A 15,700-nucleotide genomic window follows, 5' to 3' on the forward strand; every position below is an offset into this window, starting at 1 on the left:
GACATAAGTTATTAAAAACTGCCGCAAACATGTTAAAATATATGTATAAGAATCGCGGTTGAATGCTAACAGCGATAACCAGTATAACGACAACTGCTACCTCGACTCCATAATGGATTATATTAAATGAATTTTCTACCTTTATGTCACTGCTTATGTGACAAACATTAGGGATGTTTATCGAAATAAGAAAATACTGTTATTAGCGAGTAAATTTAGTAGGATAATTCGGTGCCACCCCAGAAAACAAACAGCTACATAAAATATTTGGTCTAAAGTTGTTTTTGGAATGGTTTTTGCATCTCATGGGAAATGTTACAGTATCTTTCAGACTGCACAATCTTGTGAGAGACAACAGAGATTCTCTCACATTACTTGAAGTTTGAAAATCAACATTGAAGTTAATATAAAAAAGGAATTTCTTTGTTTTGGTGAAATTTATTTATAACTATTCCAAGATTTTTGTACAATATGTTAATACTGCCAGTTGCAAAACAATAAAGGTAGGGAATAAATATATTGGTTTCTAGAACTTCAAGTTTGAAATCATTATCTTTATTTCAATAACTAAGTCAAACCCCCATATTTCACCCAATTTTTATGAGATATGGCAGTACCTCCACCATTCTGACTATCTCTGCAATAATGAGATCCTAATGTAAGGCCAGGTGCAGAATGCAACTAACTATACAACTCTGCTTTTAGACAGTCTTCTGTAGTGCAGATGATCTTTATGTAGTTCAAGTCAGTTGTAAATAGCAATTCATTATCTACAACCTTATATGCAATTGACTGCTCATTACTGACCATATTACCCTTTCAAAAATTACACACATGTAATTTAACAGTGGTGCTGCTGGTAAAATTGTTGATATCTGCTACACAGCCTCTATGCCAATGAATAGGTAGTTAACATTTTGCTTAAAATGTTATTCAATATGTGCAAGTGTTTGCTTTTAAAAAGTTGTTACATATGTAACGCCTGTATCATTTGGCCATTTTCTTTAATAACTAAATCATCCTATTCTGTAATAGAGTTCCCACTTTATTTCAGTTGTTTCAGCTTAGGTTTTTGAATTTGTTAACTCTGCTTCACAAGTTTGGCAAACATTTATTCTCATCTGCACTGATACCACATTTTATTGTTTTTATGTGGTAGACAATGTCTAAGTTGAAGAGATATTTATTAATTAATGCACTGAAATTAAACTTTACATGTAGAGCATTATACATAGCCACCCATCTGATACGCTGCTGGTTCCACCTAAAGGAGCCTATCATGAAATTAATCACTAATTTGTGACCTTGGTAACAATTGGCATTTTTCCCACATGGTGAATGATTGGTAACTGAATAGAGTCTGTTTATGAATAAGCAAAAAACAGCATTTTTAAATATTTCATTACAATAAAAATTTTGTCTATTTAGGCACTCATCTCTTATGCAATTTTGGTGGGAAATTTCATAACTAATGACATAGAAAAAAGTCTGTATGAATGTGGATGAGAAAGATATACTTGTATAATGTACAAAATTGTTCTCTTGACTGACACGTGTACACTGTAAAATTTTGTATAATTACTCAAGGAATGTACCTACAGTTCAGATACTATAAGGAGCATTCAAAAAGAAACAAGCTGGAAGCATAATTACAGACACCAATACCTGTATGTTAGAAGTATTGACCCTGGCTGTTGGGACACTTGTCCCACTGTGATGCAAGGTGGTGAATGGCTGTCTCATAAAATTCCCGGGGCTGTGATGTTAACCAGTTCTGCACATACAGCTGGATGTCGTTGTCTGAAGTGAATTGTTTGCCCCTCAGAGCCTTTCTAAGGGGACCAAAAATGGCATAATCACAGAAAGAGAGGTCCAGACTGTATGGAGTGTGGCCAAGAACCTTCCATTTGAATTTCTGCAGGAGTGCCATGACTGTGTTTGCCATATGAGGCTTTGCATTGTCGTGGAGTAGAATGACCCCACGGGTGAGACTGTCTGGTCATTTGGATTTGATCGCTTGGTGAAGGATGGTCAAGGTTTGTGAGTAACACTGGTCATTCACTGATGTCCTCTGCTGAAGGCAATGTATCAGAAGGGGGCCATCTTGATCAAAGAAGAACATCAGCATAACTTTTCCTGCACTAATGTGGATGGCCTTGGGTTTGTGTGTGTGTGTGTGTGTGTGTGTGTGTGTGTGTGTGTCTGTGTGTGGTGACCCTGAATACTTCCACTGGAGACCTTGTTGTTTTGATTCTGGTTCAAAGTGATGGCATCATGACTCATCTCCAATCACCACTCGTACCAGCAATGCATTCCCTTCCTGAGCATAGCACTGCAGATGAGCAAGACAGTGGGCCATTTGACATGCTTCCTGGTGTGCTTGAAGACTCTGGGGCACCCATTGGGCACACACTTTGCTCATGTGCAATCGTTCCTTCATGATGGTGTGAACACTTCTGATGCTCAATCTGACTACGGTGGCTATGGCTTTCACTGTCACCCGATAGGTCCTGGGTAGTGAGAGCATCCACCAGCTGGATGGTCATCGGTAATGCAGTGTGGTGCTCCAGACCATGCATCATCAGCTAACGACACCTGTCCTTCCCTGAAGTGCTTGTGCCACACCTTGACCCTTGCAAGGGACATGCATTGCTCGCCGTGCACTTGTGGCATCCGTCAATGAATATCCATTACTCCTACTTCTTCCACTGTCAGAAAATGAACAACACCTCTTTGCTCTTCTGTTGATGCCTCCATGTCACTGTCTGCAATGTGACTGGCAGCATTGGATGATTGATGCATGCTGCTGCTAGCTCTGTATAGTCATGTGACATGCATGCCTGCCCTATAGCAATGGGCTGTGAATTTTCACACTCTGGTCGGAACCACATCTCATTACACACATCACAATATTACCCTCCTGTCACTGGTTTGCACATTCAAGACTCCGGCTCATTTCTTTTTGAACACCCCTTATAGATCAAATTCTGTTGAAATGACCTATACCTCATAAGTGGTTATACCCATGGTTCAAATAATTACATCAAATGCTGCAGAAATGAACCATACCACATAAATTACATTTTTCATCTGATCCTTTGGGTGTGATATCTAAACACTGTTTTAACTTGTGCAAAAAGAACCAACCTAACTCTGAGAGTGACTGCCACTTTCACCCAAAGAAATAAAGCCCTAGCAGAAAATTGTATTATTAAATTTCTGAAGGAATGAATCATGAGGACAAGGTCTTTTCAATAGGTTAATAAGTGTGTATTGATGGTCCATTGCTTTCTGGAAAAACACACAGTAAAATCACTTTTAGAAGAACGTGTACTGAAAAAAAGTGCTTATATAGCATGAGCATCAGTTATGTGACATCCTACACTGGAAAAACCCTCATCTAGACTTCTCTGTACATTATGGTTTTCAGTCATATGAATTCATTTCACTGTGGCATGTTTTCTAATGACAGTTATGCACCTGCCATAAGGTCTTCAAATTGGTTTTTTTGTTATCTCTTCAAATACATAGCAATTAAATATTTTGGTGTGTTTGTAATCAGTTCCTGGTTGCAAAGCCCACAAACTCAATTTTGTATTCATGACAGTCATAATTACATCTTTCACTCCATTTAAGCAACCTTCAGTTTTTGAATGGTTTTCACATTAAAATTTGATGTCTACTTTCACACATCAAAACTAGTAATACACACAACATCTAAACTTCAGAAACTTATTTTTGAAACTCTATTTAATTGGCAAAAAGTGTCCAAGACACTTGAATATTCCATTTAATTCTTTTGCTGTTCATTATGTCATGCCCTTTAACAATCATACATTCAAATCTCTTCAGCTATTTTCATGAATACATTATTAATTCATACAATTTCCTTTTCAGTGCATTAATTTTATATTAGTTCAGTCTTATTACAAATGATTTTGAGCATTAAATTTAAAATTTCCATGTGAAGTTCTACTACTGCATTGATTATATATTATTTTAGTCTCATTGTAATTGATTTTGAGCTTTACTTTTAAATTTTCTGTATGGAATTTTTCTATAACTTCATGTGTACTATAGGTACCATCAACAAAATGAAAGTATTTCAGTTACATCCCTATCTTCTTTTTCCGAGTTTAGGATTGTTGAAATTCATTGCCCATGAAAAGCATGGATTTGGGCTTGATTCTCAGTCAGGTATACAGTTCTAATCTGTATGAGGTTTCAAAACTATACACAACCTATAACAGATTGAATGATTCAGTCTGAAAACAACACCTCAACCATAGCTAAGCCATTTCTTCATGATATATTATCCTCCATGGATGCTGACTCAGTTAGGTATGTAGCAGAGGTTCTGTGAAGTAGAGGAGAGGTGCGAGTAGAATTGAAATTTGTGAGGATGGGTTTTGTGAATCATTTCTGAATAGCTGAGCCATTATGTTTAATATACATGAAAGGCAAGGTACAGAGTTCAAGACCTGTATTCATATGTCAGGAAGTTTCAAAATAATGTGTACTATACCATAGAGTGGAAGGTTCTCAGTATACTGGGGATGTCAGCACAACATGCTGTATGTTTTAATTGTGTGTTATCTTACTTGTGACAAGCTGATGTTCCCTGCCACATTTTAAATTATGCAACATCAATATATGACTTTCAGTATTGTAACAAGCATGTACAAACAATAATGTTACAAGATCTATTGAAACCAGTCACAGTAATAAAAAGAATTGCTAGCAATTTGATTCTTCAAATAATTAAATACAAGTCAGTCTACCAAAGAGAACCTTTTGATACTGAGTACCTTCTTCCTGATGTGACACTGGAGTAGATGTAAGAAGCTTACAAAAAGCATGTTCATGAATTTATAAGTTGTTTTATTTGCATGAAATATTTCTGGAGAGGAGTAATTTAAAGTTCAGGGCAGTTGGTAACCAATGCACCTGCATGTTTAAAAGATGTATGTTAGATTCATAACTGAATGCTTCCACTGGCCACAAGATTCAGAAATATTGGCCTCAGAGTCATTCAAAGACAGCCTAAATTCATTGTAACAGAAGTATCCTGAACTTACAGTAGTAAAATGTGATCATTTTAACATACTCAGTATCAACTGGGAATATTATGTAGACATTATCAGCAGTAATGACAGTCAACTCTGCAAAGTAATAGTTAATATATTTTCAGACAACTGTCTTGAACAACTAAACTGACAGTGCACATGCAAAAGAAATATTTTAGACATCCTGGAATGATGATCATTAAAAGGATAAAGATCATCTGTAAAACTATTTGAATTATGAACTGAGTCAATTGACCTCAAACCCATTTGGAGAATGTTGCAAAAACAGATAGTACTATACACTTGTAACAAAAGCACTACACAGAAACTGATGAGAGAACACTTATTAGCAGATCATGAAGCCATAAATAAGCAGGGCTTTGAAACTTCCAGGCAGATTAAAACTGTGTGCCGGACCGAGACTCAAACTCGGGACCTTTGCCTTTCGCGGGCAAGTGCTCTACCAACTGAGCTACCCAAGCACGACTCACGACCCATTCTCACAGCTTTACTTCTGGCAGAACCTCGTCTCCCACCTTCCAAACTTTACAGAAGCTCTTGCTTTGACAGAGCACTTTCCCCCAAAAGGCAAAGGTCTCAAGTTCGAGTCTCGGTCCGGCACACAGTTTTAATCTCCCAGGAAGCTTCATATCAGCGCACACTCCGCTGCAGAGTGAAAATCTCAAGCAGGGCTTTGCATGAAACACACAATCATCTCTGGTAAAATATATAACACAAAATTCTAGGACATTCTGGTCATATGTATTGTCAATGAATGGATCCAAATGTCTCATTCAATCTCTCATGAATTCATCTTATGTTTAAACAGAAGACAGTTTACAGAAAACTAAAACATGACATTCAGTTATTAAAAAGGTATTAATGAGGGATATTGATATAATAACTCCTGGAAATGGAAAACAATTAAGACTATTTAAAGCAAACAAGGCATTGGGCTCTGACAGAATTAAAATTTGATTTTACATTATATACGTTAAGGAAACTTGTCCTTTTTCTTGTTCACATTTAATGAGCATCTCAAGTGCACTCGACAGTTCCACATTGCTGCCAAAGAGCACGTCACTCCTTGTTTTCACGCAGGCTACACGAACAGATGCACACAAATACAGACCATTGTTTTCAAACATTATGACATTCCTGCAGGAAAAGAAGCTTCTCTAAAAGTATCAGCAGGAATTCAGGAAAAACCACTAGTGTGAAACACAGCTTTTTTTATTTGCACTCGTTATTTAGCAAACAGCAGACGCAAATGAACAGGTAAATTCCAACTTCCTTAATTTCTAAAAGACATCTGACACTAGACCACATTCTTCAGTAATAGCTGGGATATGATCATATCAAATATCTTCACAACTATCTGAGTACTTCATTACACTCGATGGTAATTTATTAAGCAAAACTGGACATGCCCAAAGGAGGAGTAATAATACACTGTGGTGACATAAGTCATGAGATAGGGATATGTACATATGTAGATGGTGGTAGCGACACATCCGAGAAAACGAGACCAACCAACAAGGGTTGTTATGTCACCGTGACATCACGACAAGCAGCCCAATATGGCGATAGTATATTGCTGTGAGTGGATTGCTTTTGAGTGTCAAGCTGGGTGTTGCTGAAACTGTTGTTATTTTGATACCTCTTTCACCACCGCAAAGTACTTGTCCGTTACACTATGGTGAATAAGTGCTGTGTACCGGGCTGTACTGCCAACTACCAGACTGGGAACAAGATATCTGTGTTCACATTTCCAAAGGACGCTGAACTGAGGAAGAAGTGGACACATGCTATTCGACGGCAGAACTTCACTCCCTCTGAACATTCGGTGGTAAGTAGTAACAAGTTACATTATTAACAAAAAACTGAAGCTAATTTCGTAAGAATAAATTACAACTACAAAGACTCCACTGTTTACTTTCATTGAAAGTATTGTTTAAACGATTTTTATTGTTCCGATTTAGAATGTTTCAGTATGTATTAACTGTAAAGTGTGTAAGTTAATGTAAAACTATAGATAACAATGTAAGCAGTATATTTGATTTAGGCTAGCAGTTACAAATGCAAGTCAGGCTACCAAATGCCCTGGCCCTAAAGTTTTTTCATTTGATGAGTAGCATTTTTGCATTACTAACAACAAAACATTTTAAGGTAATGTTAAGTACTTATCTCACATTGTGTCAAAGATGTGCGGCATACTTTCACTAATGTGAAATCTTTATATCTTAAGTACAATTAATTAATTTCAAAATTATTATGGAACAATTTTCTTTTCATTTCCTTTCCAGGTTTGTCAAGAACGCTTCAGTCAGAGTGACCTGATTCTTCAAAGTACAGCAGTTGACTGGAAAACAGAGAGAACTTTAACATTGCCTCTATAAAAACCAAGACTGAAAGAAAATGCAGCGCCATGTGTCCTGCCAAACTGTCCCAGTTATTTAAGCTCAAGACAAGATGTTCAACGAGAGCTCCCAAGCCAAAGAAGACAATGTCTAGAAGCAGATGCCTTAAGTAAAGCTATATCTGAAAGTATAGAGACAGCTTCTGCACAAAGGGAAAATGACAGTTTTCAAGATTATAGTGAATTTCTGAAAAAAAGTGAGAATGTTACATTAAATCAACAGTGGAGTAAAGTTCTGAAAGAAGACTGTATATTGTTCCTCTGCCTTAACTTTGAGAAAACTCCACATGATACTGTGTATTTAACAGATTGTAGAAACCTCAGTGTTAAATTGTATGAAAATGGTGTTGAGATTGTTGCCAGCACACTTCCAGAGAAAGTTTGCAGTGTAACTGAAGTAGAAAATGTGATTAAGCTGTGTACAGACTATGTTAGTGGCAGGGAAAGTGATTTACACATGTCCATTATTCACTCCCTTCTTGAAGCATTACCAGTGAAAGAAGGTAAGAGGAAGGTTGTTTCATTCTGTCACAATGTGCATTATGTCTTCAATCCAAGGCACACCATAAATTTTATTCAGAGGTTTTGATTCTTTGTTCTGTGTTGTTTACAATTTCTCCACATGCTTATAAGTTTTTGCGATTATCTGGTTTTGTCATTCTACCATATCCAAACACATTAAGGAAGCTTAGTTGTAATATAAATGTGAACCCAAGTAATCCAAATTTTTAAGTCATTTGAAAGATGAAGTTTCATTTTGGAACCACATGAACGGTTTGTTACCTTTATGCTAGATGAGATCCACATCAAACCATATGTAGATTATAAAGGGGGGAATATTACTGGAATGACTTTGGATACTGCTGAAATAGTAACCAGTGCACATGTATTCATGATTCAGAGTATTCTTTCTCCTTTCAAAACTGATGTCCATGTATTGCCTGTGAAAAAAATTAATGCAGAGAGCTTGTTTAATGTAGTAAGAACTTTAGTAGTAGGTATAGAAGCAGCTGGCTTTCAGGTTGTTTCGCTTTTTACAGATAATAATGCCATTAACAGAAAATGTGTTACATACTTTGCAAATCCACCACAAGCCAGTTTTGTATACTCATCTCCTACAGATAGTAAAAGACCAATGTTTTTTCTGCATGACACTGTCCATAGTTTTAAGTACATAAGGAACAATTGGATAAATCTGAAAAACCACAGGCAAACATGTTGTTATCCAGATTTTTATAATTCTGATATTGTTAGGTATGCATCTTTTGCTGCAGTTAGAGAAGTACATGACTTAGAAAACCAAAAACTGTTAAAATATGGTTATGGGTTGTCTGTGAAAGGCCTGTGGCCTTCGTCTTTAGAAAGGCAAAATGTTAAGCTGATGACTCAAATATTCAGTGATTATGTAGAAAGTAGCATGGTTGAGTTGGGGCCAGTTCATAATGTAGAAAACTGGGAAGGTACTGCTAAATTTATAAATCTTATTAGGACTTGGTGGGGGATTGTCAATGTTAATACACCTCTGAAGGGACTTCACCATAAGGAAGAAATGCAGAAGCCTCTGACCAATAAAGCAGGAGACATATGTTACAGTTTTCTTGATAAATTTCTTACTTGGTTAGATAAATGGAGAAGTTTAGAGTCACGGAATGGTAAATTGTCTGTGGAAACACACACAGCACTTCGACTCACAACATATGGCTTAATGCAAGTAACTGAATACTGTTGCAAGGAACTAAACATGTCACATATTCTGCCAGGTAAGTTCCAGACTGATTCTCTGGAAGCAAGGTTTGGTCTATATAGACAGTTATCAGGATGTCAGTATCATATCTCACTTAGGCAGTTGTTAGAAACTGAAAAGAAGTTAAGACTCATGACTGTTTTAGATCTCAATGTTCACCCACAAGAGAAGCTGAGAATTGTAGAGCTGCATGATTGTGATGAAAGTACTGAGAGCAGTGTGAATGATAATGAATGTACCTTTAATGTCAATATCAATGGAGATTATTTAAAAAAATTTGAATCTGAACTGCCAGTTTTAACTTACATTGCTGGTTTCTGTTGCCACTCGTTGATAAGGAAACTTCAGTGCAGTGACTGCACAGATTTTTTGATACTGGATAGGTCAATGACAAATGAGAAACAGTTTAATTTAATTAGAAAATTGGACAAAGGAAGTTTGAAATTCCCATGTGAATTTCCTGTGACAGTAGTTATGTACAGTTACTTGACTCTACAAAAGTTGTTGGCAACATCATCATTCCTGAAACTCCTGAATCAAAGAGCACTAACAGCTGAACTAAATTGGGAAACAGTTATGGCTGCTGATCTGTTGTGCAAAAGTTCTTGTCCTCAGCACACTGTATCAGAAATGTGTAGGAAAATTATATGGACCACTGTAAATATAGTACTAAATAATTTTTGTAAAAAGAAAAATGATGAAACTTCTGTGCAGTCTCTCCAAAGCTCTAAGAACAGGAAACTTCTAACGCTATGCCACAATTTGAAATAAACTTCTTTTAAAATTTAATATCTTTAATCTGTATTTTATTGCTACCTCCTACTGAACTCCTGAAGTCCCTAACACAAAATGTTTTACTCATTGATGAAATGTGCTTTGTGTAAAATCAAATGCAAGTGCTGTACAGTGTCTTCAAAGTACTAAGAATCAAAAATCTACTTCTTAATGGCCACAATTCCACAACATTTTTGTAATATTGCTTAAAATACATTGCTCGCTCCCTGTCACTAACCTCCAGATAAGTAAACTGATTTTCATCTACATCTACATCTACATTTATACTTCACAAGCCACCCAACGGTGTGTGGCGGAGGGCACTTTACATGCCACTGTCATTACCTCCCTTTCCTGTTCCACTCATGTATGGTTCGTGTGAAGAATGACTGCCGGAAAGCCTCCATGCACACTCAAATCTCTCTAATTTTACATTCATGATCTCCTTGGGAAGTATAAGTAGGGGAAAGCAATATATTCGATACCTCATCCAGAAACGCACCCTCTCGAAACCTGGACAGCAAGCTACACCGCGATGCAGAGTGCCTGTCTTGCAGAGTCTGCCACTTGAGTTTGCTAAACATCTCCGTAACACTATCACGCTTACCAAATAACTATGTGACAAAATGCACTGCTCTTCTTCAGATCTTCTCTATCTCCTCTGTCAACCCGACCTGGTACGGATCCCACACTGATGAGCAATATTCAAGTTTAGGCCAAACGAGTGTTTTGTAAGCCACCTCCATTGTTGATGGATTACATTTTCTAAGGACTCTCCCAATGAATCTCAACCTCGCATCCGCCTTACCAACAATTAATTTTATATGATCATTCCACTTCAAATCGTTCTGTATGCATACTCCCAGATATTTTGCAGATGTAACTGCTACCAGTGTTTGTTCCACTATCATATAATCATACAATAAAGGATCCTTCTTTCTATGTATTCGCAATACATTACATTTGTCTATGTTAAGGGTCAGTTGCCACTCTCTGCACCAAGTGCCTATCCGCTGCAGATCTTCCTGCATTTCGCTGCAATTTTCTAATGCTGCAACTTCTCTGTATACTACAGCATCATCTGCGAAAAGCCGTATGGAACTTCCAACACTATCTACTGGGTCATTTATATATATTGTGAAAAGCAATGGCCCTATAACATAATGGTAGATGTCTCTCCATTGAGAACAACATGCTGTGTTCTGTTTGCTAAAAACTCTTCAATCCAGCCACACAGCTGTTCTGATATTCCATAGGCTCTTACTTTGTTTATCAGGTGACAGTGCAGAACTGTATCGAACGCTTTCCAGAAGTCAAGGAAAATGGCATCTACATGGGAGCCTGTATCTAATACTTTCTGGGTCTCATGAACAAATAAATCAAGTTGGGTCTCACACGATCGCTGTTTCCGGAATCCATGTTGATTCCTACAGAGTAGATTCTGGGTTTCTAGAAATGTCATGATACGTGAGCAAAAAGCATGCTCTAAAATTCTACAACAGATCGATGTCAGAGATATAGGCCTATAGTTTTGCGCATCTGCCCAATGACCCTTCTTGAAAACTGGGACTACCTGTGCTCTTTTCCAATCATTTGGAGCCTTCCGTTCCTCTAGGGGCTTGCGGTACATGGCTGTTAGAAGGGGGGCAAGTTCTTTCACATACTCTGTGTAGAATCAAATTGGTATCCTATCAGGTTCAGTGGATTTTCCTCTGTTGAGTAATTTCAGTTGCTTTTCTATTCCTTGGACACTTATTTCGATGTTTAAATGAATGATGTTATGCTCTGTCAAGTGTTAAACCAAATGTAAGTGCTCTACAGTTTTCTGAAAATTGTAAGAAACAAAACTGAGTCTTTTTGGCACAGCCTGAACATCTTATTTTATTGCTTAGCATGAATTGATTGCTACCTGTCATTAGCCTGCATCTGAACCCATAGTAAAAAATTCAGAAACTTCTGACTAACAAAGTAAGGGATATGTGGTACAATTTCCTGGATAAGTTCATTACTTGGTTGGACAAATGTAGAAGCTTAAAATTGCAGAATGGTAAATTGCCCCGAGAGAAATATACAACACTTAGGGTTACCACATATGGCTTAGTGAAGATAAATTATTACTGCGGTGGAGAACTAAATATGTCATATATCCTGCAAGGTAAATTTCAAACTGACTCACTAGATACTGGTAGCTTGATTTGAACTTTACTGGCGATTATGTGGAAGTCAGTATCATATATCATGTAGGTAGTTGTTAGAATCAGAAAAGAATTTAAGACTTATGAGTATCTTAGAATTAAATGTGCACCCAGATAGGAAACTGAAAATTGTACAGATGACTGGTGATAATGAGAATCCAGCAATGTGTATGTTGATGGTGCTTCATTTTGTGATATGTGTCAGTGATGATGATCAAAAAAATGTTGAAACAGACGTACCAGTTTTAACATACATTGCTGGCTTCTGTTGTCACTGATTGCTAAGAAAACTCCATTGTCTCGAGTGCAAAGATGTCATATTCTAACATCCAATGTTTTGCTATTTCAGTACATTGCTATGACAGGCAAAGAAAGGCTTAATAGTTTAGTAACACATCAGGTGGCCTTGGTTGTTCAACATTTCTTACTATATGTGATATATTGCTACTTCTAGAACTTCTTTGAAAAGTGTTTATCTTCAGTAACAGAATGAACGTCAAATTGTCAGGTTTTCTAAATAGAAAAGCACTTTTTTAGTACCAGACAGCAGTAATGAAACTTGTAGTTGGTGATTTCTATGTGACAAAGGAAGTAACCCATAGAGAGATTGAAAATGGTAAGTAAAGAGAGCCTCAGCCTTCTGCTCACATTCTTACATGTAATGCACTTGCTTGTTTTTCATTTCCTACTAATCTTACCTTTCATAACATTTTTTAATATTGTTTCTAGAAGTGTATCTTCAATAGCAGAATGAACTTCAAATTGTCAGGCTTTTCTTAAAGGAAAGAGCAGTCCCTTAGTATCATAGTGCAAGACAGAATCTTGTGTTCAGTGATGTCTATGTTAAAAGGAAAATATTTGATGTCAACCTTTGTTTCCATTCTTTATTACTGGGGATACACTTGTAAAAATTCTTGAAAAGAGCTGCCACCATGAACATATGAGTAAATTCACAATAGTCAGGTGTTTTATGAGATAAAGCAAACTCTTGTTACCTTATTGTAAACGAAAGTTGTGAGGGTTTTGCTACATATGACAGTGTTTAAGATAATTTACTTGCAGTGTAATGGCTTGAAAATGTTAAGTCCTGCTGTCAGTTAGCATTTGTCACCACCTGTATGCAAGTTTTAAAGCTAAATAGTGTTCTGACAATTATAAAATAGTGGAAAAGTTCCTCAATCGATTAAACTTATTCCTTCCCATATATGTAATTGGTATTTCATTATGAACCTTTATGCTGTTTACAAGAAAATATATAATTTGGTCTTTGGTTCAAATTACCGATTAGTTTGCTCCTTTCTGTATGACGGACAGAAGATCGTTAGCATCAGGTGCGTCTATACGGAGGGGTCCGTGGATTGCTGCGTTGGCTACGGGCCGCTTAGTGTGACGTCACTAACACTGCTGGGTGGCCTTGTTTTCTCAGAGGTGTTGGTGGTAGTATCATGTACACGAGGGCAGTGCATTGGCGGAGCTGTCATCTGTACCAAGGTGATTTATGTGAAAAGCTTTCCAACATAATTATGGCCACAAAATGGCAATTAATAGACTCTGAATGTGAAATGGTAGTTGGAGCTAGATGCTTCCACCCTAGATGACTGGGAAACTGTGGCTTGGCCAGATGTGTCTCAATTTCGGTTGGTAAGAGCAGATGGTAGCATTTGAGTGTGGTATAGACTCTACATAGCCACAAACCCAACTTGTCGAAAAGGCACTGTGCAAGCTGCTGGTGGCTCCATAATGGTGTGGGCTGTATTTACACAGAATAAACTGGGTCCTTTGGTACAACTCAACTGTTCATTGACTGGAAATGGTTATGTTCAGCTACCTGGAGACCATTTCCAGTAAGTCATGAACTTCATGTTCCAAAGTAACGATGGAATTTTTATGGATGACAGTGTGACATGTCAACAGGCTCATGACTGATTTGAAGAACATTCTGGACAATTCGAGCAAATGATTTGGCCACCCAGATCGCTCAACATGAATTCCACTGAAAATTTATGGGACTTAACCGAGAGGTCAGTTTGTACACAGAATCCTGCACTGGCAACACTTTCACAATCATGGACAACTAAAGAGGAAGCTTGACTCAGGAGACTTCCAACAACTTGTTGAATCCATGCCATGTCGAGTTGCTGTACTACACTAAAGGAAGTCCAACACAATATTAGGAGATATCCCATGACTTTTGTCACTTCAGTGTAATGTTCTCAGTATATATACACAATTTGTCAGATAGTGTCTGCAGCAGCATCACTTTAGTAGCTGATAATGCTGTTAGGTACAGAAATGTAACATCATTGGACATTAGTAAGGAGAGGCAGTAAAACTTGCACAAAATTTCCACTTTGTTTAATGAATGGCAGGTCCCTTTAAACATGCATAAATTCAAGATAATGCTTATAACAAATAAAAAGACTCCAATATTATCTGATTGTTAGGTTAGTGGTGAATACCTAACAAGGGGAGACCACAATGTTCGGATCACAGATTTACTTCAAACTTTGTATGCCTTTCGTAGGCCATTAAAACAACAATGTGCAAGTAGTAAGGGGCACTACTCTGGCAATTCTGAGGAAATCACAAGAGAAGTTTTACACATCTATTATGTAACTGATACATCTGTGCATAGATGCTCAATGTTATAGTTCACGGTGGTCAAGTGCTTAGCATTCGATCTTCATAAGCCGAATGTGTATGAGGCGATGGTTTGACTCCAGCTCTCATTTAATTTTTAATCTCTATTTTTTTCATTATTGGTCATATTATTTAATTTATATGACATTTGAGAGGTAATATAATTTAGAAAACCACATATATTTGCATTATGTTTCAGGGAATTATATGTTATTTGACTACTTACTATTTTTAATTAAATTTAATTATTACAACAAACTTATTTATAACTATTGACAAGTAAATGAAGAAACACGGAGTTTTCCAGAAAATTTATGCCTCTCAAGATTTGCGAAATCCCTTATTCGTGATACCGAGCGGGGTGGCGCAGTGGTTAGACACTGGACTCGCATTCGGGAGGACGACGGTTCAATCCCGCGTCCGGCCATCCTGATTTAGGTTTTCCGTGATTTCCCTAAATCACTCCAGGCAAATGCCGGGATGGTTCCTCTGAAAGGGCACGGCCGACTTCCTTCCCAATCCTTTCCTAATCCGATGAGACCGATGACCACGCTGTCTGGTCTCCTTCCTCAAATCAACCAACCAACCTTATTCGTGAAGCTGGTAAGGTACCCAGAACTACTTTGCACCTCGATGCTTCGAGCTGCAAACACAGAGGCAGGCCCCATTTGGTAGTTAACCTGTGTAGTAGTGAGATGTTACTAATGTAGCAAGAAAAAATAATGTAGATGCAATTTTTTTAATATGACAGAATTTACACTTGCACTACAAAAACAAAGGTTTGAGTAAGAGTCGAACCATCGCCTCTTACATGTTCATCTTACAAAGCTCAACTGCTAACCACTTGACCACCACGAACTCT

Source organism: Schistocerca cancellata, chromosome 4, assembly GCF_023864275.1.
Source record: "Schistocerca cancellata isolate TAMUIC-IGC-003103 chromosome 4, iqSchCanc2.1, whole genome shotgun sequence".
NCBI lineage: Eukaryota > Metazoa > Arthropoda > Insecta > Orthoptera > Acrididae > Schistocerca > Schistocerca cancellata.